Source organism: Lathamus discolor, chromosome 4 (genome assembly GCF_037157495.1).
Source record: "Lathamus discolor isolate bLatDis1 chromosome 4, bLatDis1.hap1, whole genome shotgun sequence".
NCBI lineage: Eukaryota > Metazoa > Chordata > Aves > Psittaciformes > Psittacidae > Lathamus > Lathamus discolor.
Genome location: NC_088887.1, coordinates 66,384,177 through 66,400,251, shown reverse-complemented (window position 1 = coordinate 66,400,251; position 16,075 = coordinate 66,384,177). Strand labels below are relative to the sequence as shown.

Genomic DNA, 16,075 nt, shown 5'->3' with positions numbered 1-16,075 from the left:
AATTCACTAAAGTGCAAAAGGGGCAGAGGACCACATTGAGTCCGTTTTAAATGTTACCTATGCTCTGATTACTCACTGGGCCTGTGTAGCAAATACAGCAAAGGGACTTCACCTTCAAGCCAACTAAATCTTTAGCTTTTATTTCAACCAACAGGAGTATGAGTTGATGTGTGCAACTACTGGAGACTTCGAAGGCCAGCTCCATTCAGATACATCATCAGTCAGCCATCATAGAATAAATGCTTTTATTTATCGATCACCTCTAATCTGTGTCAGCTCTGTATAATTTAATACCTGTCCTCTTTTTCCAGTAGGCATTGAATTCTTTTTTCCTCAGGATCATGTATTGTTTTGGTGATTAGTCTGTAAATTCCTTCACTTAAGAGCTGACCTCTTCAATTTCATTATTGCCCTCAAATGTTGCTGGGTTCATCAGAGCTGCTTGACAAAGTCTGTCTGTGAAAAGAGTATATTCCATTAAAAATAATGTCATATTTATGTCTAGAACAAATGCCACTCCAATACCACAATCTTTTCTGTTTCATCATACAATGTATTGAAGTCCTTTCAGAAATATTGAAGTGACATTGCCAGTGCATCAAACTTCACAAAAGCCCATGATGTCAAGGTTTGCTGGATACAGTTCCCCTGTTTAGCTACCTAAACTGTATCCATTTAAGTAGTTAGACATTTTAAAGTGCCAACCAGTACATGTTTTAACATAAGACTACTCCTATTATTGTGTTTTTTTCACCACAGAAATACAACCATGAGCAAGATTATATTATGCTTCAGTTGGGTCTTTTCAAACTTGAAGTCAAGAGTGTGTCAGAAAACTGTGAGAGTTGTAAATTTTGTTTTAAGGCATCTATATTTTAAGAACCTGAAACTGTGCTTCCTTCCTGTGTTTGTGTCATGCTTGAGCCCCAGATTTTGCCCAGGAAACCCCCTAACCCACCACTCTCATGCCACCCCCAGGAAAACACTGGTCTCTTGGAAGGACTAATGGTGCCATTCCACTGGCTGTGGAATTTTTACTTCTTCTTCCTATTTCTGGATGGCAGACTCATGCAATGGCCAGTCCCTGACTGCTGGTAGCAGTGCTTCAGGTCAGTGCAAGAGCTTGCTTTCTGAGGGGGAGTAAGAGGGGAGTAACTCTGTTCAGCAGTGTTTTCAGCTGATCAGACACATCTATTAGCTGCCCCTTCCCAGATATGAAGTGCACGTTGCTCCCTCTCATGTCTCCTGGGATAGAGCCCCACATCATGATAGACTGATATGAAACAACAGGTTTTTCTACTGCATTTTCTTTGTACAGTTGATGAATAATTTCCTGCATCTTAATCTTTTCTTTGTATTTGCAGATGGAAGGAGACTTAGCATGGAGTAGTACTGAATAATATTAAGGAACAAATTTGAAATTTCATTTTAATCTGTTAGTTCCTGCAAATCATAGGCTTTTAAGTATTGGGTAGAAACTGGGAGTAGATTATATTGATGGATAAATTAAGTTAAACGCCAATTTTAAAGTTCAGGCTGTAGCAAAGCTGTTTAATCTGTGAGTTACCTGCTTAAATCTCTTTATGAATGAGGGCAATTGTATCATCAATCTATAATATAGACACTTTTCAAGCAGTAACTATTGATCACTTTTGTATTTTTAGCCTAAATGGGGAAAATCTCAAAATCAAGTAAGATCTTCATACTCAAGTATATGACTTTGTTAATATATGCATTTATTGAAGCAGAATGGGAGTAGAAGTGCCTGTGACTCACCAAAAGGGATATGTACAACTTCTTGATGCATTACCTTAGAAGGATGGCATCAAAGTTACCTCTTCATAATCATTCTTTACTATTTCAATACCATGAAAAAATTGAGGTCTTACAGTCTGTCATTCTGATGGACCTTTGCTAAAGGTCCACCTCCGCTTGCAAGTGCTCTGCACATATAGACGCTCCAGAAGTAAGGTATGGATGAAAATGACAGAAGTGTTGTTGACATTGACAATCTTCTTCTAGTAATTTTTTTTGGCAATATGAGTGAGAACAAATTTAAATATTTTTTTCCCAACCGCTATTCCCTGAAGCTCTTATCTGAATGCAAGGTGGATCAACATTATAGTGTTGGCATTAACAACCTTCCAATTAGAGGTTCTTGTGTAGGAAAGATAAGGTGTACCTCTCCTCTCTCCCTGAGGTAGTGTGATTTGGCCATCAGCTATTCCAGGAAATGCAGTAACAGTAAACTCCAGCACCCCTCACACAATACTGTTTTGGCTAGGTTTTTTTAAGAAATTTTACCATTCTCACACTTTTAACCTGGTAAATTCAAGTATGTCCATAGCCAAGTACAGCCCAGTAATGCCCAATCTCATAAGAGAATAAAACCATGAATCATTTGGCTTAAACTCTCACTACCACCTCCTTATTACAATCTAAATTATATATAACAGACATGCACCATTTAAAGATCAAAATATGGAAAAGAACAAAGATGGTAGTCTTCCTATGCCACTCCTCCCAGTATAAGACTTTATTTCAGTGACTTCATTCTGTAAAATATACTTTATCTGCTATTTCTTGCTTAGAAGGTGTTTTCCACCAAGTCCCACCCTCATCAGCAACATGTCTTAAATCTATTTTTACTCTGGAGACATCCTACAATGCCAAGCTTCTCTGAAACCAATTGCACTTGTCTCAGTTTGAGGAAATATTTGAATTCATCCCAAACTATTTGGCACATCTCTTTAAAGATGATATTGCTGAACACTGAAGCTTTACTTCATTTTAAAGTTTCATGGTTCATGCAAAGTTTGATCTCTTTTTCAACACTGGTGTAGTTTTAGCAAACTGTTTAGTTTTCTGCCTCTGTCTTCTTTGACATTGTTCTGTAAGTGCTGTCTTGTTAAGAATAACGTTTCTTCTGTCATGGGTATTCCGCTATCGTAGCTCCATCTCCAAGTATGTTTTTTCCATATCCACATGTCAATCAATAGCTTGCGTTAAACTAGCAAATGATAGTCAGTGTAACTCAAATTAAAGATAAAGGGTTTTATGCTGAAAATTAACTACTGATGGCAGAAGAGACAGTATCCATGGTTTCAGCAGAACGAACACAACTCCACAGCTAGGTCTCCACAATTGCTCATGTGGTTCATGTGAAATAAATTTAAGGTATATCCTACGGAAAAGCTTCACAAAAACAACCACCTATTTCTGACATACGCTCATAAATGCTTTGCAAAGGTGAGCCAATGAACAGGGCTGCAATAATACCTGCTCATAGTGACTGTATTGAAGACACCTATTACTATATAGTGCCTAGGCATAAAGTGAAAAACTGAAACAAAGTCTTCTGAAGGAGGTGAAGTGATGTCTGCTGACATCATGTAGCTTTGGATCAAGATTAAGTGTAATAAATGCCTGCATTCCAAGTGGTCTGTGACTGAATTGTTGGAGAAAATAAGTTGTGATTTTTCAGCATCTTCACTACATTAACAACTTCTTTAACAGTCTGGAATACATTTCCAAATGTGTGTCTGTGTGTTTATATCTATCTCATAAAAATGTATGTGTGTGTAACCATAACCATACACTATTGTGTACTCATTATCTTTTATTTAGTTTTGGGATGTTTTCCATTCTCTGTCCTTCCTGCTTATCATCTCATTTACACAAAGCTTATCGCATACTGTATATATAGAATCCTTTCTATTTCTCACACATATTTTCAGTCTTTCCTCAGGACTCATCAGTATCACAATGACATTTTGTTATGAGAGAAATAATCATGCAATGATTGTTGCTCCAGTCTATATACTTTCACAAATGCGAGTATACACCAAAACTATACTAAATCAGTTTTATTCCTCAGCCTTTTTGACACCTGTGTGTTTAGACATTCAATTCTTTCTGAACATCATGCTCTCAGAAATGCTTTCACTGTGCTCAGCATGATGAGACCTTGATCCTGAAAGGATGCTCTTGGTGGTTTTGTGTTGCAAAAGTCTTTTATACTAGTTTAAGTACTAGTATACTGATAATACTAGTCTAAAAACACTTGTTTCCCTACAAGGGAGCAAACCATCTTGACAGGCTAAAAAAACCCTGCAAACTTGGGTTTAGTTTACTGGTTGCAAATGGATTAACAAATCTAACTTCAGACATCAAGTTCAAACGTTTGGGCACCTCTATTTTTTCACCTAGTCAAACAAAAGTTATCTTCACAGCAGCCTAAAGACAAAGTAGTATATCTGAAAGCTTTAAAATGTTTTTCTGCTAGCATATAGATCTCAAATGAGACTCCAAAGAACTGTGTCGTCCTATACAGACTTAAAGAGGCCACAGAATTGCTGAAGAAAAGCAGATGAAGAACACCTGGTGTCAAGAAAATTTCAAAACGCAACTACCTCTTTTCTGATCTCTAATATATCACAAGAAGTCATAATAGCAAAACATAATGTAGTGACAGGACATGGTAGTGACAGGACAAGGGGTAACGGGTTAAAACTTAAACAGGGGAAGTTTAAATTGGATATAAGGAGGAAATTCTTTCCTGTTAGGGTGGTGAGACACTGGAATTGGCTGCCCAGGGAGGTTGTGAGTGCTCCATCCCTGGCGATGTTCAAGGCCATGTTGGATGAAGCCTTGTGTGGGATGGTTTAGTGTGAGGTGTCCCTGCCCATGGCAGGGGGGGCTGGAACTAGATGATCTTGAGGTCCTTTCCAACCCTAACTATTCTATGATTCTATGATTCTATAATAAAAGCCAATAGCATTGAATATCAACACTTTTATTCTCTTGTTATTCAGATATTTATGGTCAGATCAGATACTGTCACTCATTGACCACAAACTGCCACCTAATGTTCCAAGCTTTCAAACTTATAGTAATTAGAACTACAGTGCAAAGTGAACCCTCACCTTCTTGTTCCTTTCAGCTGAAATGGGGCTCCCAAATTTGAGTGACAGGTGGGTTGGGGGTCGGGTGTTGGTGTGCTACCACAACAGCAACGGTCTGGATCTTTGTTCTTATATCTGTGGTTGCCAAAGTGGAAGCTACTGCCCTGAACTGAACATTTCAGCGTCTGTGAGGAGACAACAGACATGACAGAATGAGAATCTAAACATCTGCCTGCAGGAGGGAGGTCACCGGAGGAATGTGCCATCGCCCTCACACATTCAAGTTCCTGAACCTAAAACCCTCTCATGAGGTCACATACTTTTTGATCTTTCCAAAGATACAGCAAGTTTTTCCCTCTTTAGATACACAGGTGATGTCATCCACACAAGCGGCTCATACACCCATTGCTGCTCAGCTGTGTCTGAAGACTGGCATCCAGACTTCAAAATTTTTAAATAAAGGGATGACAGAGAGTTAAGGCATCTGTTAACACACATTTTCATCAGTTATTTTCATTGATTACTATAAAGTCTAACACATCCTAGTGTTAAAACGTTGCTGACCATCAAAGGCAGCAATTTCTAACTCCTGATGTATCAACACTTAGATAGAAAATGGACACAGTAATTGAAACACATTAATAGCAAATATATCACCACATCATACGAAATGCTGCTACTCATTACAAAGGTTGCAAAATGGAGGGGAAGGAGGTGGAGGGGAGATATTGAAGCTGATAGAGGAAGTAATTCCACTTTAAAATTCTAAAATGACATTTTTTACTTTTTTTCAATGTAAATGATAATTATTTGCGTTGAATAATACAATACAGTAATATCTACAGAAAGAAACAGCTTTTGTGAATGTAAAACTAACCAGTATGGATACCCTTTGCTAATAATGCAGGCTGCTTGATTTTGCCTTCATTTCTTGTAAATACTCTGATTTATGCCTTTAAGAGTTTTTTAAGCTTTAAGTAGCTTCTAAAAAGAAAATATCTGGGAAAAAAACGCCGAACTGCTGCACCTTACATTTCAGGTTTTCACAAAATTGATGATGTGAAAGAAAGTCAGAGGGATTTAAGTTTTCATTACAAAAGCTATGAAAGTGACTTTGTTCCCACAGATTTTGGTGGAAGCACATGTCTGCCTGGTCCCATGAATCTGCTCTTTAGACATCATTAAAACATTATTCCTTTCCATTATCAGCTTTTTGTATTTAAAAGACTGAATTGATTAGGAAGCTAATCAATTTGAGCAGTTTGTGCTTACACTGCATACTATTGTATTATGTATAATTGTGTAATTATGTTATACGGTGTAATAAACAATCATGTGAAAATAAGTGATGAATCTATGAAAAGCAGTCATAATGTGGCATGTTAGAAACTAATATAATGATGCAGGCACCAGCAGAAAACGCTATATTGATAAAATCAGCAAAACCAAATGAAACTAGCTCATGTTATTTTGATTTTCAGAAAGCAAAGATTTGAATTCTGAAGTATTTTTGCTATAAAGGAAGTTGCAGCTGAGGCAGTTTAAAACTTAAGTGGGAATTTATTAACAACAACAATACATTTGCCACCTGTTCTGGTGGGGATGTGTTGATATCAAGCATATGGTCCTTCCTAGCCTGTGAAAAAGGAGCAGCTGTTCCAATGTGTCCAGGCTGTAAGCTGAAAGAATGATAAAAAGCAGTGAAGAAACACCACTGCAGTGGTCCTTAGGTTTTCAAATCAAAGAGCCAGAAATAGAAGAGATAAGGCAAGCACTAGATCAAAGGTGAGACAGAATGAACACATGCCCTCAGCTTACACAAGTACACATATACACACACGTGCATGTACTCATATAGAGGATCCTCTAATGGGCTCAGAGATAAACCTAAAAAAGAGAATTCAGGAGTCCTTAGATCTCTAAGACCTCTCACATCTACTATGCCGAGCTGGTTTATACAGGCCTCTACTGTGGGGACATTTGACAGCTCAGAAAAGACATGAATAAACTACCTAAAGTCAGCGTAGAGCCAGTATGGAAACATCACAAATGAGGTGAATCTCCCATTTTGCCAAGTGTTGCTCAAGGTAAGAAAGAAACATCTTCCAAACCCTTGGCCTTCACAGCCCACCCCTGCTAAAGGCAGACTTGTATCCTTGCAGTTTCATTTTTTGCCTTCTAAACCTGGCTGGCAGACCCACTGCGACCAAATTTTTATACAATTTTTAGATGACTTTAAAACTCACCGAGGAACTGTAAGTTAGCTTGGTTAATTTGAACCTCCTCACAAAGATTTATTCTAAGCATGGGTACATAGGATACTCATCATCACTCAATCTGTGACCTTATTAGGGAAGGAATGCAAAATTGATCAGAAGAGAGAAGTCATACCTACAAGTAAGAGGGACTGCTGTCTCACTGTCGCCTGAGAAGTAGATTCAAGTTCTTATCAGACCTCATAGGCCTTTCTCTTCTCAGTTAAATCAAGCTGACTTTGAATAATAAATGCAATTCCTAGAGACCAGAAACTACCTCTAAGAAACAAGGATATATCAAATCCTTCTGGAATTAAATACTAACAGAATTAAATATTTACCCGAACAGTGATGAGCTTTCTCTTCATCAGGACTAGAGTTATAAGCCCATGGTGGGAGATGTAAATTTGCATCCTCTCAGGAAAGACAATGGCATTAGACCTCCATCTTCCTTATCCATCCATCTGACTGGACAGCTGTTACATGAAAAGAGGAGAGGGACCTTATTTTAGAAGAAAGAAATGGGCACAGCTGCATCCTGTAGTGGAATTACATTCTGTTCATGTAAATTCATCCCAAAGATTTTGTTTCTGGCTCCAGTTGCAGTTAAGCACAGCTATGCTATGCAATTCTATCAAAACCAAGTAACTTCAGCACATGTAAAGGGAAATAAGAAGTTTTAAAGGTGATATCAACAGAATTCAGGTGCTTCCAATGACAAAATGTAGCTCAGACTGGGCCTTCAGGGTCATGATTCTTATGACAAACACTTGCATACTACTGAGGTTCCCATTTCCAGTGCTCAAGTTGTTCTTGAAACCCACATTTATGCTAATAGTCATAATTCAGGCAACTGACAAAAGTTTCTGAGTTGCAAGCGGTCGTATATACGTTGGTTCCCTATTTATTTAGAGTGTGATGTAGTCCATCTAGAATTCAGCCCTTCTAAAGATATTACTCATCTAAAGTGAGATAGAAAACAAATCTTATCTGGATAAGTCTGGGAAATGATGCTTATTCCTGTTGCTCCAGCTGTTGACTTTGGCAGCATATTCCATTTATTAACTCTACCTCACTCTGTATTTTTCTTCATTTTCATTGTTTCCAACCATGGTTTCAGTCTTATGTTCATTAGCAGATCAAATTGTAGTGCAATTGCTTCTATCCTCAGTACAAATTTCCAGACTTCAAATTCCTCAGTAATTCCACTTTCTTTCTACTCTATGAAGACTGAAGGCAATTTTGTTTTGTTCTCTGACCTTTATGAATAATTAAGTTTGCGGTCTACCTGATTCTATTGTTGAGTTCCCTTTACCTCTGCTATTTTTATAAGGCATACAGAACTCCTCATAGTGTTGCAAATGCAGCTTCATTCATAAATCCCTTATGTAGGAGCTGGAAGAACTTAATCTATGATATTATTGTTACCTCCCTGAATCAATGGTTACATTTTATATTACTGTTAACCACTGTCCTGAAGTTTTTTGATCTCAGACTATCTCCAGATCCTGCTTCTACTCCATATTTTGTACTATAAGATTACATAAGGCATAAGTGCCTTCTCTTATTTTGTGTCCCTAATCTCATTATCTTACACTTCTCTACATTTAATTGCATAAGGCACTTATCTTCCTTTGGGCACATTCTGTCAGAGTCGACTTGACTTCTTTGCCCTTCTTCTTTCTATTGATTGCTGCTTCCTAGTGTGTATCATCAACAAATTTCATTCCCCTGGTGTACATCCCTCCTCCTGGGTCAAAGCAAGTTCTAATACAGGGCTAAATGGTGCTGCAGAGCAGTCTCCCTTTAGAGCAAATCATTACTATTTCACATACCTTCACCCTTTGGTCTCATAGCCACTCTTTAAGCACTTGTATGTCTGCATTTATGGAACATTTACTGACCTTCTATTATAAATTTCAGTGCCATACCAACTGCAGAACTCTCCTGAAGTCCTTTTAACTCTTCTGGTTCCCTCTTCTTGATTGATCTGTGCATTACTGCTGGTTTTTTTCACCAACACCTTTGAAAACTGAGGCTGTATTATTCTTCATCATCACTATAATTAAGGTCAGCTCAGTTGAGATGAACGCAGGAATACAGAAATTAAATCTGATTTGGAATGAGAAACACTAATGTATCTGCAGTATACACGTGTTTATAATATATGAACCATTGTTATTACATTCTATGTAAAAACTTTAAGCTAATACGATGCAAATGTTTTATCAGCAGATTGGAATGTCAGTATTGTTCATGACTGGTTTTGCCTAATTAATCCTTACTGAGAGTCCTGTAGATTTTTCCTTTATTCATGTTTCACTTTGTTATGCATTTTAAATATTTTGTTGTCAGAGGTCTAGATTTGCAGACCCTTTGTAACTACCTCTACTTGTTATATCATTACAAAAATATTATCTGCAGCCACTCAGTAGCTTGTCCTTACACATTCCAAATTGCTTTTATTAACATTTATCTTTACATAGCCAAAAAAAATTTGTCTTCTTTCCATTCCTCAATAATAATAATAATAATAATAATAATAATAAAATTATTAATCAATAAAATGTTAAAATATTATTCTCTTATTGTGATGTTACACCTGAGTCTAAAAACTCTGAAACTGACAGAATGGAATTAACCATTATGTGAATTTTCTTGGGGGGTGAATAGGGAAAAATCTATGAAAGGAGCTATTTTCTTGTAATAATTAACAATCATTTAACAATCTCATGGGTCCAGGTTCTCAGCTGATATAGATTGCTCGCTGGTTTAAACCAGCTGAAAGTCTGCCACATCAACTCTTTTCCTCTATGCCTCATTATTTTACATTGAATCAAAACTACATTTTACATTTGTGCAGTCAGAGGGAACTGAAGGGATAGGAAAAGAGCAAATATTTAATTTTTATGGTTTCTGTTCTGGGTTTCCGTATGACCCTTTTCTTTCTGTGTCTCTTTCAGATAGTTACTGCCAACACATACTTGTTAGTCTTCGTGTATTTACCAAACTAGACTGCTAAAGCCCTCATTATTACCTTCATTCTTCTTCCTTGAAGTCACTAGAAATTTAACTATTGAGTTTAGATTGAGTAGATTCAGGACAAAGCCAAGTACTTTAAGGAGTAGTTACGAGTATCAACACAGAAATTAATAAACAGGAAATTATCAGGTTATACACTTAGTTTTAATGCAGGGTAAATATGAAAGTAGGTGTGTCATAGTTTAGCCCCAGCCAGCAGCTCAGCCCCACACAGCTGCTCACTTACTCCCCCCTGGTGGGATAGGGGAGAAAATCAGAAGAATAAAAGTAAGAAAACTCGTGGGTTGAGATAGATACAGTTTAATAGGAAAAGCAAAAGCCGTGCACACAGGCGAAGAAAACAAGGAATTCATTCACCACTCCCCACTGGCAGGCAGGTTCAGCCATCTCCAGGACAGCAGGGCTCCGTCACATGTGACCGTGAATTGGGAAGACAAACACCATCACTCTAAATGCCCCCCCTTCCTTCTTTCCCCAGCTGTATATGCTGAGCATGACACCACATGGTTTGGAATATTCCCCTGGTCAGTTAGGGTCAGCTGTCCTGGCTATGTCCCCTCCCAACCTCTTGTGCATCCCCAGCATGCTCGCTGGTGGGGTGAGAGACAGAAAAGGCCTTGACAATGTGCAAGCACTACTCAGCAGTAACTGAAACATCCCTGTGTTACCAACACTGTTTTTAGCACAGGTGCAGAATATTGCCCCATACTAGCTACTGTGAATAAAATTAACTATATCTCAGCCAAAACCAGCATATACTCTTATCCTGCAATACAGACCTCAGGCAATGCAGAAGTCTTCCACACAAACAAGTTCTCTGAAACCCTTTTTTTCTTTATTCAATTTTCTAAATGAAGGTGCAATAATTCAAAAAATCCTACTTTTCATTACCACAAGTTATATGTCAGTACTTTGAAGCCCATGAAATCCTCAGGGGAGTGTATGCAATAGCTGCCTATTAGGGGTTATTCTGATGCTTGTTTTCCAAGTATAGCTATTAGAGATATAGGCAGATATCCTTCAGTTATGGAAATGTTCCTTGTAAGCGCTGATATAATAGGGTCAAAATTTAAGCACTCCTGTTGTAAGAGATGGACTTACACTCTTTTCCTCTTCCCATTGCAATTGACTGAGCCTGTAAGTTCACACTATGCAGATAAATGTCAACACTGCCAGCTTTCCAATGCTCAGGGAAATTATAGTACACGTGTACAGAAAACCTCAACTTTTCTATCTTTTTGAAAGACTTTTCTAAAGCAAAATTACTTATAGTTATTTATAATATATAAAGGTACAGACTAATTTTCTACGAATGCCTCTGGTTTTGTGCTTATAGTACTATATTGAAAGGTGCAAGCAAACTATTTACAAGATATTACTTGAGCTCTGGCTATCCTCTCTGCCTTCCCTGTTAACTCTGAGGACTGTCACGGTTAAATGACTCCTACACATGTCTTTTCACATGGTCCTTGTTTGGCTTTGGCCCTGAAACTGAACATGCCCAAAAAGCAACAGCAGCTGCATTAGGGAATCAGGAGAAGTTGTGTAGCTGCTGCTATACGCATATCTGGGAAGGCTGCATCTGGCATTGCTTATTGCGTTCTGGGAGGAGAAAGACAATCGGTCCTGAGAGGTCCTCCACCTGCCACGGCAATGTATGCCATAATAGAAACGCCAACAAACTTTCCAGCCAGCTGATGGCAGATGATTTTTCTATGAGTTAGCCCATGTCTGTAACTGCTGTGGTTTCTCTGAACACTGATTAAAGTCTGAGGGATACAAATTCAGGACTAATAGCTGCCCCTTCTCTAAATGTAGTCAATAAAGAAAAACATAATGTACATCCCCTGGTCTGCGCATGAATAAGGCCACAGCAGCTTGGACCCCCCTCCTTTATGATAGCTTGTGAAAAGACAGGGTTTGAGATCATGACTTTTAACAATTTCCTCTGAAAAATCAAAAAATCTTGAAATTTTCTATAATTAATCTTTATATCATAATTATATTGCTGGCTCAAATTTACAGGCTTAGACTGTAAATAACAACTGTGAAAAAGAATTCAGGACTGGAATGAATGAGATTCCTACCAGCTCTCTTCATGTTGTGCAATGCACTGCTTCTTGAAACAGACTGCATTCAGACTTCTGTGGGAGAGCATGCCACTTAGAGAGACATCTGCGTGCATATCAGCCTTATTCCTGCACAATTTTCAGTTCATGCATTGAGGTGACCATGTTAAGTCAGCCATGTTCTGGCACCACACCACAGTGAAACCTCTTTTTCGCAGCCACCACCTGGCTGCTGCAGAAACAAAACCTGCACCCTTAGCCAGGGCAGTATCTCCAGCAGATGCCCTGGTTTGGGTCTTTAGAAAAACAGCACCCCATGAGGTACCCTGGCAAGTCACTGTCAACACAGCTTGGAGATGCCCTCCTCAGGAGTAGACATCCTCCACAGCAAGAAAAAGATACTATTCAACATAACTGTGCACAAGAAAACCCAAATTTTGTCCCAAAGTCATGATATCAAGATTGAATGAACAGAAAACAAGGAAAACCTGTTCCTTTATCAAAACTAGCTTGCCAACAGTGAGAGTAGGACTTTATACAATTAGTTTCTGAATCAAAATCCTCCAGCATGTGGATCACACCACAACCCCAGCGCTCCTGCCCTTGCCTGGGCAGCAGGTCACCCTGGCCTGGAGGACACTGAAGCGCAGAGTGGTTGGAAAGCTGTCTAGCAATCTGGAGATGCTACTTGTGGGATCCCATGATTCAAGGAATCCCTGTTAGAAAGCAAGCTCTTTGGCCACAGCCCAGCATCAAATCTCACAGTCTGCCTCCCTACTGAAGCACAATCTGATAGGTGTTTTGTGTAGGAAGAGAGAAAAGAAACTCTGCCAGATACATTCTGCAGCTGCAAGCCATTCCTCACCCTTGTGTTCTTGTGTGGATAATCTGCCTGAAAGATCACCATAAAAGGATGGAAAATTCACAAGAAATTAATAGACTGTGCCTTCTTTTCACACATCTCCAAGGGGTCTACCCAGTGTCACTGCATTATTTAACAGAAAGAAGTTGAGCTTGGCAAGGGGCTGCTTCAAGAAAGCTGCCTAAAGCCAAGAAAAAACAAGTGACCAATTGCAATTCTGAGTCACAATTCAGTTCCTAGATTGCTCCCAGTCTGCTCACCTAGGCGCTACCCATTTCTTCACGATATATGGTTGCAGTCCAGTTCTCTACACTAAGAGAGGATCACAGTGTGTTGTTGTCATTTACTTCCATAATCCTTTCTCCTCACATTGAAGTGTCTCTTCAGGTGGATTTGCTCTGCCGTATCTGCATGCAAAATTTATAAGCATAGGATAATGCTCCTCCTTCCCAAGCTGTCAAAATGATAAAGCAGGACAAAAAATACCCAACAAAATCCACATATTTTAATGCACCACAGGGCCTCTGAAACAGCCTGGGTTCTTTTTGCCACCTTCTGTTTAGGTTCTGTTTAGTATTTACAGTTTTTTCTCTCACATCTGAGGGATTCAGACCTTCACACCTGATTCATGTTAATGTTTAAGTGACTGAATGACGAGACCAAGAATAAACAAAATACACGTGTGTTGTGGCAGATTGCAGTTCACATCAGTTTTCCTTGGGGCATGCACTTATGTTTCTTACAGTTGCAAAAATAGCACAAAAGCAGAGTAAAATAGATGTGATAAAAGTCAGTTCAGCAACAGGCTGGTTTACATGACTCCTCTGATTGCCCTGTTAGGTAGCATTTGAGACAGATGTCTGAAAATCATCAAGCCGTGAAGCTATGGAAGCCATAGATCCAAGCTTGTTTTTTCATGGCAAGTCATTTCCCACATATAATCTACAGTAGCTTGCTTTCTTTCTTTTTTGAAGAAATGGCTCTTCATAGACACACTTCTTAGGCAGGGAGTCAAACACAGCTTCCTATCAGAGGATTGGTGTTCTGCCCCAGTAATTTCTGGCTATTTCTGCAGTAGTAAAGGATCTGGTCTTCAAAAGAAGTGATATTGCTGTCTATCAGAGATGGTCATGTTTATAGGATGACACCAGTTTTCCAGCTCTAGAGCATTACGTGATTGAGTATGGAATTGTCTGAGAGTTCAGGAAGCCCAAGAGCCAGCTAAATTTCTGCATGGGCAGTCAGGGGTCCATGGCTTGGATCATGCTGGAAGTTAAGATGCTTAACACCAGAGATGAAACCCAGTGTCAACACCAGAGATGAAACCCAGTGTAGATTCTTACAAGTGAATATCAGTAAAGTTTCATGATCTTGCCAGAACTTACTGAATTTAACTAAGAAATTTAGGGTTTGTTGTATCGGACTTAGACTCCCTCATGAGTCAATGAAGAGACACAGGAATAAAATATGAATCCTATTAATGCCTGAACACAACTTTTCCAGGAGAAATATTTTCACAAGAGGCCTTCCTATTGATATCAGTGAAGAAATCTCTATATGAAGGAATACATAGGAGGGATGTGTTTGAATGCTGAAGGAGCATTTTCCTAACAAAGTTCGGAACAGTGTCTGAGATAAGGAAAATCCGCACAGTATGACTTTCCAACTGAGTTTTGTTAGCCTGAAATTATTTTTCATTTGCAACACATTTTTTTATTATTTTTAAGAAGTTTTTAATGAAAGGTAATGTCATGTAATAGAAAGAAATTGTTCCCTGAAAACTGGAGCATTTATTTCCAGTGGATTTTTTCTTTTTTAATTTATTTTTTAAATTACTTATACTCATAGATGCAGTTTACAAACATTTTTATTTTTTTCAGCACCAGAGAATCCATGCATAAGAGATGCTACAAATGCTCAAAATATGGAAAACTTTGAGATTTGTGGCTTGTGCCTTACTAGAAACCTGAAAATATACACAGAAGAGAAACCTCAACTGAAGAGCAGATTCTTTAGTGTCTGGATAAGCTCACGTAGGAGTCTTTTCCTAGAGCAGACACAGTGACAAAATCATTCTTCTCTTCTTGGCTATTTCTATACAAGCTGTAGCTCTGAGATCTCTGCCAAATTTGATTAAAACTGGACAAGGTTTTAAAAGCCTTTAAGCAGACGAAGCTGTACACGAACAGTTGCACACGTCTTCACGTGCATGTGCACACACACAGATGATATTCCCATAGAAGAAAACCATTTCCAGCTTGAGCTTTAAATGTTGTCTGCACTCTTATACCCAAATGGACATTAATTTGTAAACAATAGTAAAGGGAGGGAATTTTATAGTGAAAACATTTAAGAAAGATAGATCCAACAGCAGCATTTAGAGAGCTGCTTGATAGCTCTTCATGTTGTTGAAATTTGAGATAGACTTTGTGTATTTGATGACCTGCCAGCTGGCACCTGTAACAGACATTTCTTTGTCCATACTTGCTTGCACCAATAGCTGAACTAGTACTAAGCATCTAGTGATGTGAAAAGTAATGTACTTCTTTAATTTAAATGTGTCACATTGGCATTAACTTTTTACATTATACTCCACAACAAGTTGATATGATAGAACAAAGCATTTGTATCAAGGCATATGCAATAGATAAAAAAAACAGGAAAAGAGCTGTGTAAGACATAAAAAAACAGATAACCTTTTGAATGTGGCTGTGAACCTGAAACACTACCTCCTTATCTGGATGTGCTAGAGTGATTTGCTTATATCTTTTTGCTTAGGTCAGCAGCTGGTAAAGGTCCCCGGGTGTAACAGGTGAAAACTCTTCTGTTCTATAAAAAGGCATTCAGCTGGTTCAGATCTGAGTGACAACTAATATACACTTATTGTTTTGGAAGAGGGTGTTCCTTGAATACTTGCACACATTATATTTTTCTGGATGTATA

General features: G+C 38.4%; 1 long non-coding RNA gene across 1 annotated transcript; it reads right to left on the bottom strand.

Moving 5' to 3' along the window:
- Positions 1-266: 266 nt before the first annotated feature.
- LOC136012702 (uncharacterized) lies at positions 267-7,800 on the bottom strand. Its single transcript, XR_010611909.1, has 3 exons — positions 7,713-7,800; positions 7,501-7,635; positions 267-456 (listed from the first exon to the last, which is right to left on the bottom strand). It is a non-coding gene; the product is annotated as an uncharacterized LOC136012702 (long non-coding RNA).
- Between the last annotated feature and the right edge of the window lie 8,275 nt (positions 7,801-16,075).